The 16,264-nt window shown below is 39.3% G+C and overlaps 1 non-coding gene across 1 annotated transcript; it reads right to left on the bottom strand.

Annotated features, from left to right (window-relative positions):
• Nucleotides 1–406: 406 nt before the first annotated feature.
• On the bottom strand, nucleotides 407–513 carry LOC141722088 (small nucleolar RNA R71). Its single transcript, XR_012575120.1, has one exon. It is a non-coding gene; the product is annotated as a small nucleolar RNA R71 (small nucleolar RNA).
• Between the last annotated feature and the right edge of the window lie 15,751 nt (nucleotides 514–16,264).

The raw sequence follows: 16,264 nt of genomic DNA, 5'->3' as shown, positions 1-16,264 counted from the left end.
GGAACCAGCTTTAGTAGTGATGTGAGATCAAGCACAAATTCCTAAGGCTTTGATGGACTATTCTCAGCCTAAGATCAATGATATTCATTCAAGCATCATCAGACCAGCCATCTCGGCTAATGCTTTTGAGATCAAGTCAAGCACGATTCAGATGATACAGAATTCAGTTCAGTTTGGGGGTTCTACTGAAGACCCCGACATGCACATCAGGGATTTCATCGAGATCTGCGACACTTTCAAGTTCAATGGTGTAACTGAAGATGCTATCAAGCTACGACTATTCCCATTCTCTCTGAGGGATAAAGCAAAGTGTTGGTTACATTCTCTACCACCAGGGTCTATCATCACATGGGAGGATCTTGCTCAAAAGTTTCTCACTAAATTCTTCTCTATGGCGAAGACTGCTGCAATAAGGAATGCTCTTACTCAATTTGCTCAGCAAACCGGAGAATCTCTGTATGAGGCTTGTGATCGATATAAGGAGATTCTAAGGAAGTGCCCACACCATGGCATGCCTGATTGGATGATTATAAACTATTTCTACAATGGATTGGGTGCTACTTCTAGACCCATGCTCGATGTAGCATCAGGAGGAGACTTGTGGACTAAGAGCTACAATGAAGCTTATGAATTGATTAAACTGACGGTTGCTAATGAATACCAGAATCCTTCTCAGAGATTGACTCAGGGAAAGTTAGCAGGAATTCTGGAGTTGGATGCAGCACCTGCTATAGCTGCCCAACTTAAGGCTTTGACGATGAAGGTGGACACTTTGGCCAATTATGAAGTTAATCAAGTTACTAGTGTCTGTGAGCTTTGTGCTGGTGCCTATGAGACTGATCAGTGTGCTATTTCTAGTGAATCAACTTAGATCGTGAGCAATTTTCAGCGATCGCATCAACCTGTGCCAGCCACTTATCATCCCAACAACCACAATCATCCTAATTTCAGCTGGAGCAACACTCAGAATGTGATTCAACAGCCTTATCAGCAGTACCCAACTAAGCTGTACAACCCCCCTGGTTTTCAGCAACCACAATATGCACCAAGGCAACAACTTCAGCTGCAACAAACTAATGAAAAATCTGAATTAGAGGAGTTGAAGCTTATATGCAAGAGTCAAGCTGTTTCTATTGTAACACCCCCAGATCCGGGGTCGGGGATCCGGGTTGTCACGGTCTTTCTTTCCACAATATCACTTCACTTAATTAATAATAAATAACCTCATGTTGTGACCCCATACTAACACACACCACAACCCGTTATAGTCTCAGAGATGAAATTGAAATAAGTACAAGTCTTTGAATCCACCATTTAAAAGTTATTACAACCCAAAATGATTACTTGATAAATTTACAGTTAATTGCCATTATCTGCCACAAGTTATAATTATACATAATTTGATTCTCAAAAGTAGATGGTCTGAACTACAATGGATCTACCTCTGCAGCTATAGCAGCTACAACATCATCGGGAAGACGCGGGACGCTTCCCACGCGCTTGCGCTGGGTCTGCTGGAGTCTGGCCATCTCTCCTAACTGTTGTTGTGTGATGAAGAAATAAAGCAAGAGTGAGCCTTACAGCTCGCAAGAATACTTAATAGAATCTCTATCATGTGTAAGATAATTACTTACTAGATATAAGTAAAAACAAGGAATGAAGTTACCAATACTTCACCACACTTATATCATTTATAAAGCTACTTGAACTACCACCGTTCAAAGTATTATAAGTTTTAAGAAAAACATCCCATAGATGAGACCACAAGTTAAGACTTGAATAGATTCAATCTTTGAAATATTATTGAATGAAAAAAAAAGTTACGAGATACTTTATTTAGTCCCGATATATATATATATCCACATATATATCTCTTAAACATTTCCTGGAACCTCTGTTATGTAAAGTATGAACAGAGTTTGAAACATCCAATAAATTTTGGAAAGGAAAAGAATTTTGGCATAAACCAGATATCTTGCTGATCAGGCAAAGATACCAATAAGTAACCTTTTCTACTAGTAGATGGATGAATCCCCCACCGGTCATCACCCTGGCCACATAAGGACCTTGTGCTGGACCGCCACCCGGCCTCTTACGCGTTGATGGACTGCCACCCAGCCACTTACACTTTCATAGACTGTACCCCGGCCTGTCGCTTATGCCGACTCAATTAGATGGGCTTACTTCCCGAACATTGGGCAAGTAATCAATTCATTTACCAACACTGCAACCTCGTTGCGAATATAAAATACACCACAGAGCCGGATTCCCCAGGTTTTGAGCGAGTATTTAAATCCCCTTAAAAAAGGAAGATCTTAAATATAAAAATGAGTTTTGGGATCCGCTCTGACTTTAAAAATCATTTTGAAGACTCGAAAATACTTTATAGAGTGTTTGGAGTAAAGCTGATTTAATGAAGTAAATCAGTCCCCAGAATATTTAGAAAATGACTGAATATTATTATTTAAATAATATTCCCATAAGAATAATCTTTATAAAAATAATTGAAGTAGAAGTATTAAAACTTATACTTGAAACGAGTATTAAATAACCAAAGATATACTTATATGAAAGTATTATCTTTATTTGAATAATCGAAAATAAGTTTGATTATTGACACCTTATTCTTTAATAAAATAAAGAATATACCTCAGCAAATAATCGGAGTCATAGATCCTCAAATGAATATTCAAATAATATTCATTAAATAATATAAACTGAGTCATAAGCCTTCGAATGAATATTCAAATAATATTCAATAAATAATATAAAAGAGTCATAAGCCCTCGAATGAATATTCAAATAATATTCAAATAAATAATAAGAAAGAGTCATAAGCCCTCGAATGAATATTCAAATAATATTCAATAAATAATAAGAAAGAGTCATAAGCCCTCGAATGAATATTCAAAATAATATTCAGATAATTAAATAAAAGGAGTCATAAGTCCTCGAATGAATATTCAAAATAATATTCAATAATAAAATAAAGTTAAAGTTATCGAATAAACCTTATTCGATTAATAGTTTTGAAAACTATGACCATATATATATATATAAGTATATATATATATATATTTATATCCATATATACAAAATCTACTCGGGATCCTCGACTCCCGGTTTTAGAAAATATTTTCACCTTTGGGTCCCTGTACTAAGGGTATATGCAAATTACCGCTATCCTCTAGCATAGGTATTATCAACTGAATCAACAGATATATATGGAAAGAATACGAAACAGGCATGCATATATATATAACATAGTAGCATGCTTCAATATATTGCAACATTTGCTAATTAACCAACATGCATCTATCACAAGATAATGCAAATACATATATTCATCACAACAACAGTTATAACGGGTAGAAAACTTGCCTGAGCGACTCGGGGTGATAAAAGGCTCGGGACGAGTCTGGTAACCTATAAATAACAAGTAAGTTGGAATTAAACCAAAATCACTTGTAAATCTATACTTTAACTAACTTAGACTCTAACGCTTGTTTTGCGCTCACTGATTTGCTTAAGTCACTCGGGTACCCTCGGCTCCACCATTTTTAATAATTTAACCTTTACGAGTTTTAAAGCGATTCCTTCGCGAGTGTCTTACCAACTGCCTAACACACTTACCATAAATGTTTCATACATTAATTAACCCTTTTTGGTCTTTAACCTATGTTTCAAAGTAAGGCGAGGGAAAAAGTTTCGTTCGCGAAACGCCGTTACTTGAAACGGTCGTTTCTCCTAAACCGTGCATCGGAATCGAACAAACTACATATCAAAACGAAGCTCGTAACATGAGCTATCTAAACATGCCAGTGGTCATAATCTAGAAGGGGGTTCTCGGGTCCTAATGCTATGCACAAAAACAGTCCAAAGAAAATCGGACGTTACGACGGCTATGTTTACGCGATTTCCAATATTTTAAACCATTCAAAACCATTCCAAATCAACCTCAAATCCAACATACAACCAACATCCATCCTTATCACATCATAACAACCCCAACCAATTCAATTTAATCATTCATACTTATGCCTAAACTTAACTTTAATCATACTTAAGTTCTTTTAAATCAAAACCACAACATTTACCATTCCATTTCACTACCATTTCAAATCCCAAACTCTAATCACAACAACAAGCTACAATATCATCCTACTAATCAAAATCATCTTATAATATATAGGAACCTAGGGTTTGGAGATGGTATACCTTCCTTGAAGTGGTGGGAGGAGCTAGGAAGCCTTAAGAAGCTTTGAGAAGTCTTAAGAATGCTTGGATCTTCAAGAAAAACAAGAAAAATTTCAAGTTAAAAACTTGAAAACACTATTCATTGTCTTCTTCTTTGATTAAATGAAGAAGATTGAGAAGGAATTAATGGCTTAAACTCATGATATAGTCCTAACTAAGCATGAAGATAATTAGGGAATTATCTTACCAATTTAGGAGGCTTAGATCTTGAGTTTTGAAATTCTTTGCCTTTAAAATGCTAAAAAGCCGAGAGCTCTTCAAGAACAAGCCTTGGTTGCTTTTTGATTTTTGATGAAAATGATTTTACTTGGCTTGGTTGCTTTACTTTTGTGTTTGATTTAGTCAATTACCTTCTTGCCCTTGAATTTGTGTGGTTACAAAGCCACCACACCTCCTTCCTTCCCATGTCATGCTTGTGTCATCCTCATGATGTCATCCTCCCTTCCTTGTCCTCTTTCTATTGGTTGGATGACATCATTCCCACTAATCCCTTTTATTAACTTCCTAATCGTTTGCCTAATGACCGCTGATCTTTTATACGGTTCGCTTAACTTTCGTTTTCGTTTATCGTTTGAAGGATCATACCCGGGATCTTATTACTTAGGTTCCTTTAATCTTTCTCAATACATTATATTCCTTTTTATGATCCTCTATTATAATCCTTTAATTTAAATCCTTTTTATCCTGTTACCTTATACTCAATTCTCTCCGTATCTTGTGGATTTCCGGGAAAAACCAAAGTGTTCGGAATTGGATTCTGACGATCTTTACATACACTTATATACTTCATAGAGTACTAATAATATCCCAATATCCATAACAGAACCCCTACATAGTGTGGCGTGAAAAGTTTTCTCATTCAGCTAAAACACTATTCACAAGGGTTACAAAAAGTTAAAAATTTTGGGGTTATTACAGTCTCCCCTCCTTAAAAGGATTCCGTCCCGGAATCAAACAGAAAATAAATGGGGGTAATTTTCTAGCATTGTGCTCTCAAGTTCCCAAGTTGATTCTTCCACGTTATGATTCTGCCATAGTACTCTGACTAGCTTGATCACTTTGTTCCGAAGCACCTGCTCCTTCTTATCCATAATCCTTACTGGCTTCTCCACGTAAGTTAGATCTGGCTGCATATCCACCTGCTCGTACTCCACTATGTGCCTGGCATCCCGATGATACCTCCTTAGCATTGACACATGGAACACATTATGAACTTGTTGCAAATTAGGGGGTAGGGCTAGCTTGTAAGCTAACTTTCCAATCCGTCTTAATATCTCAAAAGGTCCAATATATCTTGGGCTTAGTTTTCCTTTCTTTCCGAACCTCATTAATCCCTTCCAAGGGGATACTTTCAACAGTACTAAGTCCCCTACTTCATATTCCTTGTCCTTTCGGGCTAGGTCTGCATATTTCTTTTGTCTGTCTTGGGCTGCTACAAGTCGCCCTCTGATAAGATCCACTATATCTTTGGTCCTTTGGACCACTTCGGGTTCGAGCATCTTCCGCTCTCCTACTTCATCCCAGTATAAGGGAGATCGACACCTTCTTCCGTACAGGGCCTCATAAGGCGGCATTCCGATGCTAGCATGAAAGCTATTGTTATAAGAAAACTCGATCAACGACAAGTGATCATCCCAACTTCCTTTAAGGTCTATTGCACAGACTCTCAACATATCTTCTAGTGTCTGGATGGTCCTTTCACTCTGTCCATCCGTCTGGGGATGGTACGCGGTACTCATATTTAACTTGGTCCCCGCACACTCCTGAAAGCTCCTCCAAAATCTGGAGTTGAACCTGGGGTCTCGGTCTGAGACAATGGACGCTGGGACTCCATGTCGCGTCACTATTTCCTTAAGGTAAATGTCCACCAGTCTATCGACTGTGTATCTCTCATTGATAGAATGAAATGAGCTGACTTTGTCAGTCGGTCTATAATTACCCAAATGACGTCGTGATTGGCTTTCGTCCTTGGCAAGCCTACAACAAAATCCATCGCTATCTGTTCCCATTTCCATTCGGGAATCTCCAGGGGTCGCAAAAGTCCACTGGGTCTCTGGTGCTCTGCCTTTACTCTTTGGCAAGTCAAACACTTGTTTACCCATTCTGCTACGTCCCTCTTCATGTTGGGCCACCAGTAATATTCCTTCAAATCCCTATACATCTTGGTACTTCCCGGGTGAATGGAATACCTTGAACTATGACTTTCATCCAAAATCTCATCTTTAAGTTCTTGAACATTCGGAACCCAAATTTGGTAGGAGTACCTCATTATCCCTTTATCATATTTCTCGGTATGGATCTCCTCTCCAGTCATTGACTCTCTGCCTTCATTCATTATTTTCTCCTGGCACAATCTGATCTTTTCCAATAACTCTGGTTGCATTGAGATCTCAAAAAGCTTTTCAGTTCCGGTTCCGGTTACCTTTACTTCTATTTCCATTCTCTCAAAATCCCTTATCAACTCTTCCGAAGTCGTTATCATTCTGAGTCTCTCCTTTCTACTAAGGGCATCAGCCACCACATTGGCTTTCCCTGGATGATAGAGAATCTCACAATCATAGTCCTTGATTAGTTCTAACCATCTCCTCTGGCGCATGTTGAGCTCTTTCTGCGTAAATATGTACTTGAGGCTCTTATGGTCTGTGAAAATCTCGCACTTCTCTCCATACAAGTAGTGCCTCCAAATTTTTAAAGCAAATACTATTGCCGCGAGCTCAAGGTCATGAGTAGGATATCTAACCTCGTATTCCTTCAGTTGTCTCGACGCATACGCAATAACTTTACCGTGCTGCATAAGCACACATCCTAATCCTTTGTGCGACGCGTCACTATATATCACAAAATCTCCTTTTCCGTCCGGTAATGCCAATACCGGAGCCGTTATCAACCTTTTCTTTAATTCCTGAAAACTGTTCTCGCATTTCTCCGTCCATTCAAACTTCTCTGTCTTACGAGTAAGTCGTGTCAAAGGGGCTGCGATCTTCGCAAAGTCCTGTACAAATCTACGATAGTAGCCGGCCAATCCTATGAAACTCCTTACCTCTGTGGGTGTGGTTGGCCTTTCCCAATTTGAGACCGCCTCTATCTTGGAGGGGTCGACCAATACTCCTTCTTTATTGATCACATGTCCTAAAAACTGTACTTCATTCCGCCAGAATTCACACTTCGAGAATTTGGCATATAACTGTTCCTCTCTGAGTATTCCTAGAGCTATCCTCAAATGCTCTGCATGTTCTGTCTCAGTCCTTGAGTAGATCAAAATATCATCGATAAAAACTATCACACATTTGTCCAAGTACTTCTTAAATACTCTATTCATTAAATCCATGAAAGCCGCTGGGGCGTTGGTTAATCCAAAGGACATTACCAAGAACTCATAATGCCCATACCTGGTACGGAACGCTGTCTTGGAAATATCTTCGGGTTTAATCTTTAGTTGGTGATATCCAGTTCTCAGGTCGATCTTGGAAAAATAAACAGCATCCTTTAGCTGGTCGAACAGATCGTCTATTCTAGGTAACGGGTACCTGTTCTTTATGGTTAGCTTGTTCAACTCTCGATAGTCTATGCACAACCTCATGCTCCCATCTTTCTTCTTAACAAATAAAACTGGTGCTCCCAACGGAGACACACTGGGTCTTATCATACCCTTATCCAAGAGTTCCTGCAATTGGATAGCTAATTCCTTCATTTCTAATGGGGCTAACCGGTAAGGTGCTTTTAAAACTGGCGCCGTCCCTGGGGCCAACTCAATAGCAAATTCAATCACTCTATCGGGTGGTAATCCCGGAAGGTCTTGTGGGAATACATCTTCAAATTCGTTGACTACTGGAATATCTTGTAAGTTGGGCACCTCCTTCTGCGTGTCCACCACATAGGCTAGGTAGGCCTCACTTCCTTTTCGTAACATCCTTTTGGCCTGAGCCATAGTCAAAAATTTCTGCGTCTGCCTCTTTCCTCTAAATATAACTTCTTTCTTCCCGGGGATATTTAACTTAACTTTCTTCCCTTTACAGTCTATCTGAGCATCGTTGCTAGATAGCCAGTCCATTCCCAAAATCACATCAAACTCCCCTAATTTAAAAGGAATCAGATCAACACTGAAAGATTGCTCCCCTATGCCTATCTCACAGGCGGGGTGAATCTGGTTAACAGGAATAATTTCATGATTGGCTATCTCTACTTGTAAGGGTTCTATCAAGGGTTCAGCCTTAAGTCTTAACTTACGTGCAAGGTCCTTTGATATAAAAGATTTAGTTGCTCCCGAATCAAATAAAACATTTGCACTGACTGAATTTAGAGAAAGGGTACCTGCTATCACATCTGAATCTTTTATAGCATCCTGGACTGTCATGTTGAAAGTCCTCGCAGTAGGTGGCTTATTAGAAGCAGCCCTGCTTGCTCCCGAAGCTGCTGGTTTGTTCATTGGGCATTCCCTCTTCCAATGACCTGGGCATCCGTACTGATGACAAGTGGCGGTTGGAATGACGGCAGGGGTTGATGATGGGCACTTATTTGAGTAATGGCCTTCCCGACCGCACTTAAAACAGGTTACTGGCTTTCCTTTACACTCCCCAGTGTGATTCCTTCCATATATGTTACAGGCTGGCAATGGGGGTCGAGACTGGTTGGAATAGGACATTCTTGACTTCTGGCCGCCCTGGCTCACACTCACACTCATTGGCCGCTTAAACCCAGTGTTCCTTCCTGGTAGGGACACTGCTCCTCGATTAAATCTAGTTGGGAAGCTCCTTCCTGCGGAACCTCCACCCATGCTCATACTTTTCCTCTTTATTCCTTTCTTCTCTCTTTCCTTCTGCATCTGTTCACTTCCGACTTCTACAATCGTTGCCTTTTGCACCAGAGTGGCATAGTCCGTAAGCTCAAGGATTGCCACCCTATTCTGAATCCACGGTTTCAGTCCCTGCTAAAACCTCCTAGCTTTCTTTTCCTCGGTGCTCACAAACTCCGGCACAAACCTTGATAACTCAGTAAATTTCGCCTCGTACTCTGCTACAGACAAGTTATTCTGCTTTAGCTCCAAGAACTTGAGCTCCATCTGGTTTTCCATAAACCTCGGGAAATACTTTCCCAGAAACAACTGACTAAATCTCTCCCAGGTTATAATAGCATCTGTCTCCATGTTTTTCTTGGCCTCCCACCAGTAGTTAGCTTCTCTTTTCAGAAGGTAGGTAGCAAATACAGTCTTCTGTGCCTCATCGGTACTCAAAATCTCAAAAGATTTCTCCATTTCCTTTAACCATGCCCTTGCCTCAACTGGGTCGGCTGATCCGTGGAACTCAGGGGGCTTAAGGGACTTAAAAGCCCTGAAAGAGTTTGCCACAGTATTGTTATTTCATTGAGGGGGTGGGTTGGGTTAACGTTCCAAATTCTGCCTTAGGAGTTGCATGAACTGGCTCATGGGATCCATGCCTGGGTTTGGTACTGGTTGTTCCACCTCGGTTTCTCCTTCTTCAGCCTCTATCTCAAATCCCTCAACATCATATGTTTCCTCTTCCTCTTCATACAGGGAGTCATCCTGTTCCACATAATCCTCATCTTCCTCTTCACTGTGCTCCTGGTTCCTATCATCCTGGTTATGGCTTCCCTGGTCCTCAGATCCAGGGTTGGCCCTAGTTCCAATCTTTCTTGGCGGCATGATTCTGATAATAATAAAAAAAATTATTGGGAAAAATTCAACGTTAGGTCACAATCATATACAACATTGTGCCTTGCACAGCTCTTATAATGGGGAGAACGTATATCGCAATTCTATTATTTTAAGAAAGTTCTAATACGAAGTGCAGTAATAATAATGATAAAAACAGTGATCCCGTCACTATGGAACTGAACCGAAAGGAAACAAATATATACATAATGCGAGAAATACATAGTTTGATCTGGTCAAAAGTACAACAGTGCTACAGTCATCTGTCCCAAAAGTGATACACAAGAGTCTATCTGTCTAGTAAGAAAAAGGGATGTTATATACAAGTCAACTATCCCGGAAAATTGGCTCTTACTAAGGCCTCGGCTAACTAGACAACTAGACTATTTCGTCATCAATCCTGAATCACACACCGGAGCGGGTCAGCTCCCAAACCCTTTCCATCGCACGACGGAAGATATAGTCGGCCTGCCGCCTGGAGATCCTACCATGCCTGTCCCCCTGGAGAGATCTGAGTCTCGCTCGGGACGTGAGCTCTATCCCCGTAAGCTCCCTCCTCAAGGATCGGGGTATAGAAGCCCTAGTCTCATAAGCTCGGGTACGCCTACCCGCCCTCTCTGCATCCAACTCCCTCCTGGCCTCATCTAGTCGGCCCTCGGCAACAGCCACTCGGGTCCTCAGAACATCCTGAACATATCCATGTGCTAACGAAGACTGCCTGTGGGCAGGGTCAAGAGGTGGTGAATCCGGAGCCGCTGAGGGTGCCTCCTCGGTCTGCCTAGGCTCGGAAGTATGGGTCTCTGAGCTGTCATCATCAGGAATCCAAGATAGTGGTGGAGGGGTAGGGGCTCTGACCACCGGAAGTGTGGGTAATGGGGTACCAGCATACACTACCATAGGTCCAACACGCTCCTCAGCTACTGGGACCTCATCCAGGTCCTCCTCATCTGGAATAGCAATAACCTCTGTCTCTGACTCCTCTGAGGGGTCCTCCTTATCTGAAACAGCAATGACCTCCATCTCAGGCTCCTCTGAGGGGTCCTCCTCATCCTCCTCCATCTCAGGCTCCTCCTGATCCTCAACATCTAGCAATGCCTCATCATGCTCACGCTCGAACATCTCAGGGTCCTCTATCTCAGGCGCCTATACATTAAACGAGCTAAGTTACTATCATGATACTTATAAGGGTTCCCGTAAGGGTTTTAACTGTCAGCACTACTTTAAGTAGTCCGACCATGAACTTGGCAAGAGTTTTTATTATCTTTGTGAGTTTGTTATTATATCGACGCATCATCTCTGAGGTTTATAACGCTTCGCTCTGATACCATTTCTGTAACACCCCCAGATCCGGGGTCGGGGATCCGGGTTGTCACGGTCTTTCTTTCCACAATATCACTTCACTTAATTAATAATAAATAACCTCATGCTGTGACCCCATACTAACACACACCACAACCCGTTATAGTCTCAGAGATGAAATTGAAATAAGTACAAGTCTTTGAATCCACCATTTAAAAGTTATTACAACCCAAAATGATTACTTGATAAATTTACAGTTAATTGCCATTATCTGCCACAAGTTATAATTATACATAATTTGATTCTCAAAAGTAGATGGTCTGAACTACAATGGATCTACCTCTGCAGCTATAGCAGCTACAACATCATCGGGAAGACGCGGGACGCTTCCCACGCGCTTGCGCTGGGTCTGCTGGAGTCTGGCCATCTCTCCTAACTGTTGTTGTGTGATGAAGAAATAAAGCAAGAGTGAGCCTTACAGCTCGCAAGATAATACATAGTGATAACAATAATATAAGTATCTAAATGGATACTTAATAGAATCTCTATCATGTGTAAGATAATTACTTACTAGATATAAGTAAAAACAAGGAATGAAGTTACCAATACTTCACCACACTTATATCATTTATAAAGCTACTTGAACTACCACCGTTCAAAGTATTATAAGTTTTAAGAAAAACATCCCATAGATGAGACCACAAGTTAAGACTTGAATAGATTCAATCTTTGAAATATTATTGAATGAAAAAAAAAAGTTACGAGATACTTTATTTAGTCCCGATATATATATATATATCCACATATATATCTCTTAAACATTTCCTGGAACCTCTGTTATGTAAAGTATGAACAGAGTTTGAAACATCCAATAAATTTTGGAAAGGAAAAGAATTTTGGCATAAACCAGATATCTTGCTGATCAGGCAAAGATACCAATAAGTAACCTTTTCTACTAGTAGATGGATGAATCCCCCACCGGTCATCACCCTGGCCACATAAGGACCTTGTGCTGGACCGCCACCCGGCCTCTTACGCGTTGATGGACTGCCACCCAGCCACTTACACTTTCATAGACCGTACCCCGGCCTGTCGCTTATGCCGACTCAATTAGATGGGCTTACTTCCCGAACATTGGGCAAGTAATCAATTCATTTACCAACACTGCAACCTCGTTGCGAATATAAAATACACCACAGAGCCGGATTCCCCAGGTTTTGAGCGAGTATTTAAATCCCCTTAAAAAAGGAAGATCTTAAATATAAAAATGAGTTTTGGGATCCGCTCTGACTTTAAAAATCATTTTGAAGACTCGAAAACACTTTATAGAGTGTTTGGAGTAAAGCTGATTTAATGAAGTAAATCAGTCCCCAGAATATTTAGAAAATGACTGAATATTATTATTTAAATAATATTCCCATAAGAATAATCTTTATAAAAATAATTGAAGTAGAAGTATTAAAACTTATACTTGAAACGAGTATTAAATAACCAAAGATATACTTATATGAAAGTATTATCTTTATTTGAATAATCGAAAATAAGTTTGATTATTGACACCTTATTCTTTAATAAAATAAAGAATATACCTCAGCAAATAATCGGAGTCATAGATCCTCAAATGAATATTCAAATAATATTCATTAAATAATATAAACTGAGTCATAAGCCTTCGAATGAATATTCAAATAATATTCAATAAATAATATAAAAGAGTCATAAGCCCTCGAATGAATATTCAAATAATATTCAAATAAATAATAAGAAAGAGTCATAAGCCCTCGAATGAATATTCAAATAATATTCAATAAATAATAAGAAAGAGTCATAAGCCCTTGAATGAATATTCAAAATAATATTCAGATAATTAAATAAAAGGAGTCATAAGTCCTCGAATGAATATTCAAAATAATATTCAATAATAAAATAAAGTTAAAGTTATCGAATAAACCTTATTCGATTAATAGTTTTGAAAACTATGACCATATATATATATATAAGTATATATATATATATTTATATCCATATATACAAAATCTACTCGGGATCCTCGACTCCCGGTTTTAGAAAATATTTTCACCTTTGGGTCCCTGTACTAAGGGTATATGCAAATTACCGCTATCCTCTAGCATAGGTATTATCAACTGAATCAACAGATATATATGGAAAGAATACGAAACAGGCATGCATATATATATAACATAGTAGCATGCTTCAATATATTGCAACATTTGCTAATTAACCAACATGCATCTATCACAAGATAATGCAAATACATATATTCATCACAACAACAGTTATAACGGGTAGAAAACTTGCCTGAGCGACTCGGGGTGATAAAAGGCTCGGGACGAGTCTGGTAACCTATAAACAACAAGTAAGTTGGAATTAAACCAAAATCACTTGTAAATCTATACTTTAACTAACTTAGACTCTAACGCTTGTTTTGCGCTCACTGATTTGCTTAAGTCACTCGGGTACCCTCGGCTCCACCATTTTTAATAATTTAACCTTTACGAGTTTTAAAGCGATTCCTTCGCGAGTGTCTTACCAACTGCCTAACACACTTACCATAAATGTTTCATACATTAATTAACCCTTTTTGGTCTTTAACCTATGTTTCAAAGTAAGGCGAGGGAAAAAGTTTCGTTCGCGAAACGCCGTTACTTGAAACGGTCGTTTCTCCTAAACCGTGCATCGGAATCGAACGAACTACATATCAAAACGAAGCTCGTAACATGAGCTATCTAAACATGGAAGTGGTCATAATCTAGCAGGGGGTTCTCGGGTCCTAATGCTATGCACAAAAACAGTCCAAAGAAAATCGGACGTTACGACGGCTATGTTTACGCGATTTCCAATATTTTAAACCATTCAAAACCATTCCAAATCAACCTCAAATCCAACATACAACCAACATCCATCCTTATCACATCATAACAACCCCAACCAATTCAATTTAATCATTCATACTTATGCCTAAACTTAACTTTAATCATACTTAAGTTCTTTTAAATCAAAACCACAACATTTACCATTCCATTTCACTACCATTTCAAATCCCAAACTCTAATCACAACAACAAGCTACAATATCATCCTAATAATCAAAATCATCTTATAATATATAGGAACCTAGGGTTTGGAGATGGTATACCTTCCTTGAAGTGGTGGGAGGAGCTAGGAAGCCTTAAGAAGCTTTGAGAAGTCTTAAGAATGCTTGGATCTTCAAGAAAAACAAGAAAAATTTCAAGTTAAAAACTTGAAAACACTATTCATTGTCTTCTTCTTTGATTAAATGAAGAATATTGAGAAGGAATTAATGGCTTAAACTCATGATATAGTCCTAACTAAGCATGAAGATGATTAGGGAATTATCTTACCAATTTAGGAGGCTTGGATCTTGAGTTTTGAAATTCTTTGCCTTTAAAATGCTAAAAAGCCGAGAGCTCTTCAAGAACAAGCCTTGGTTGCTTTTTGATTTTTGATGAAAATGATTTTACTTGGCTTGGTTGCTTTGCTTTTGTGTTTGATTTAGTCAATTACCTTCTTGCCCTTGAATTTGTGTGGTTACAAAGCCACCACACCTCCTTCCTTCCCATGTCATGCTTGTGTCATCCTCATGATGTCATCCTCCCTTCCTTGTCCTCTTTCTATTGGTTGGATGACATCATTCCCACTAATCCCTTTTATTAACTTCCTAATCGTTTGCCTAATGACCGCTGATCTTTTATACGGTTCGCTTAACTTTCGTTTTCGTTTATCGTTTGAAGGATCATACCCGGGATCTTATTACTTAGGTTCCTTTAATCTTTCTCAATACATTATATTCCTTTTTATGATCCTCTATTATAATCCTTTAAGTTAAATCCTTTTTATCCTGTTACCTTATACTCAATTCTCTCCGTATCTTGTGGATTTCCGGGAAAAACCAAAGTGTTCGGAATTGGATTCTGACGATCTTTACATACACTTATATACTTCATAGAGTACTAATAATATCCCAGAATATCCATAACAGAACCCCTACATAGTGTGGCGTGAAAAGTTTTCTCATTCAGCTAAAACACTATTCACAAGGGTTACAAAAAGTTGAAAATTTTGGGGTTATTACATCTATCAAGAACTTGGAAAATCAAATTGGACAAATTGCCAATGCCTTGCTAAATCGTCAAACTGATACATTACCTAGTGACACTGAAGTGCCAGGAAAGAGGGAAGCTAATGAGCAGGTGAAGGCAATCACTTTGAGGTCTGGAAAGGTTGCGAATCCCGAGCAAACTTAAGTTTTGAATGAAGAAGCTGGGGCTGAAGAAGATGTAGAGCAGCAAGAAGCAGAAGTGGAACCAAGGAAGACTACTGTTGAGCACACTCCTCCTGAGGGTAATACAGGGGAGAAACAGATCTATCCTCCACCACCTTTTCCTAAGTGGCTGCAGAAGAAAAAGCTGGATAAGCAATTTGAGAAGTTTCTGGAGGTGTATAAGAAATTTCACATCAACATACCTTTCGCTGAGGCACTTGAGCAGATGCCTACTTGTGCAAAGTTTATGAAAGGTATTCTCTTTCAGAAAGTGAAGTTAGATGATTTAGAGACTGTCGCTCTCACGGAGGAATGCAGTGCTGTGCTGCAACAGAAGTTGCCTCCGAAGTTTAAAGATCCAGGAAGCTTCACTATTCCATGCACTATTGTAAAAGTGTCTTTTGACAGATGCTTATGTGACTTGGGAGCTAGCATCAATCTAATGCCTTTGTCAATCTTCAAGAAGTTGAATCTTCCTGATCCAAAACCAACTTATATGACTTTGCAGTTGGTCGACCGTTCTATTACATATCTGTGAGGTATTGTGGATGATGTCTTGGTCAAGGTTGATAAACTTATCTTCCCTGCTGATTTCGTAATTCTTGATTTCGAGGAGGATAAGAAGTTTCCCATAATCTTGGGAAGACCTTTCTTGACGACTGGCCGAACCTTGATAGATGTGTAGAAGGGTGAGCTTACAATGCGAGTGATGGATCATGATGTAACTTTTAATGTGTT

Source organism: Apium graveolens, chromosome 4 (assembly GCF_009905375.1).
Source record: "Apium graveolens cultivar Ventura chromosome 4, ASM990537v1, whole genome shotgun sequence".
Classification (NCBI taxonomy): Eukaryota; Viridiplantae; Streptophyta; class Magnoliopsida; order Apiales; family Apiaceae; genus Apium; species Apium graveolens.
The sequence above is the reverse complement of the archived record's forward strand: the minus strand, read 5'-3'. Positions and strand labels throughout refer to the sequence as shown.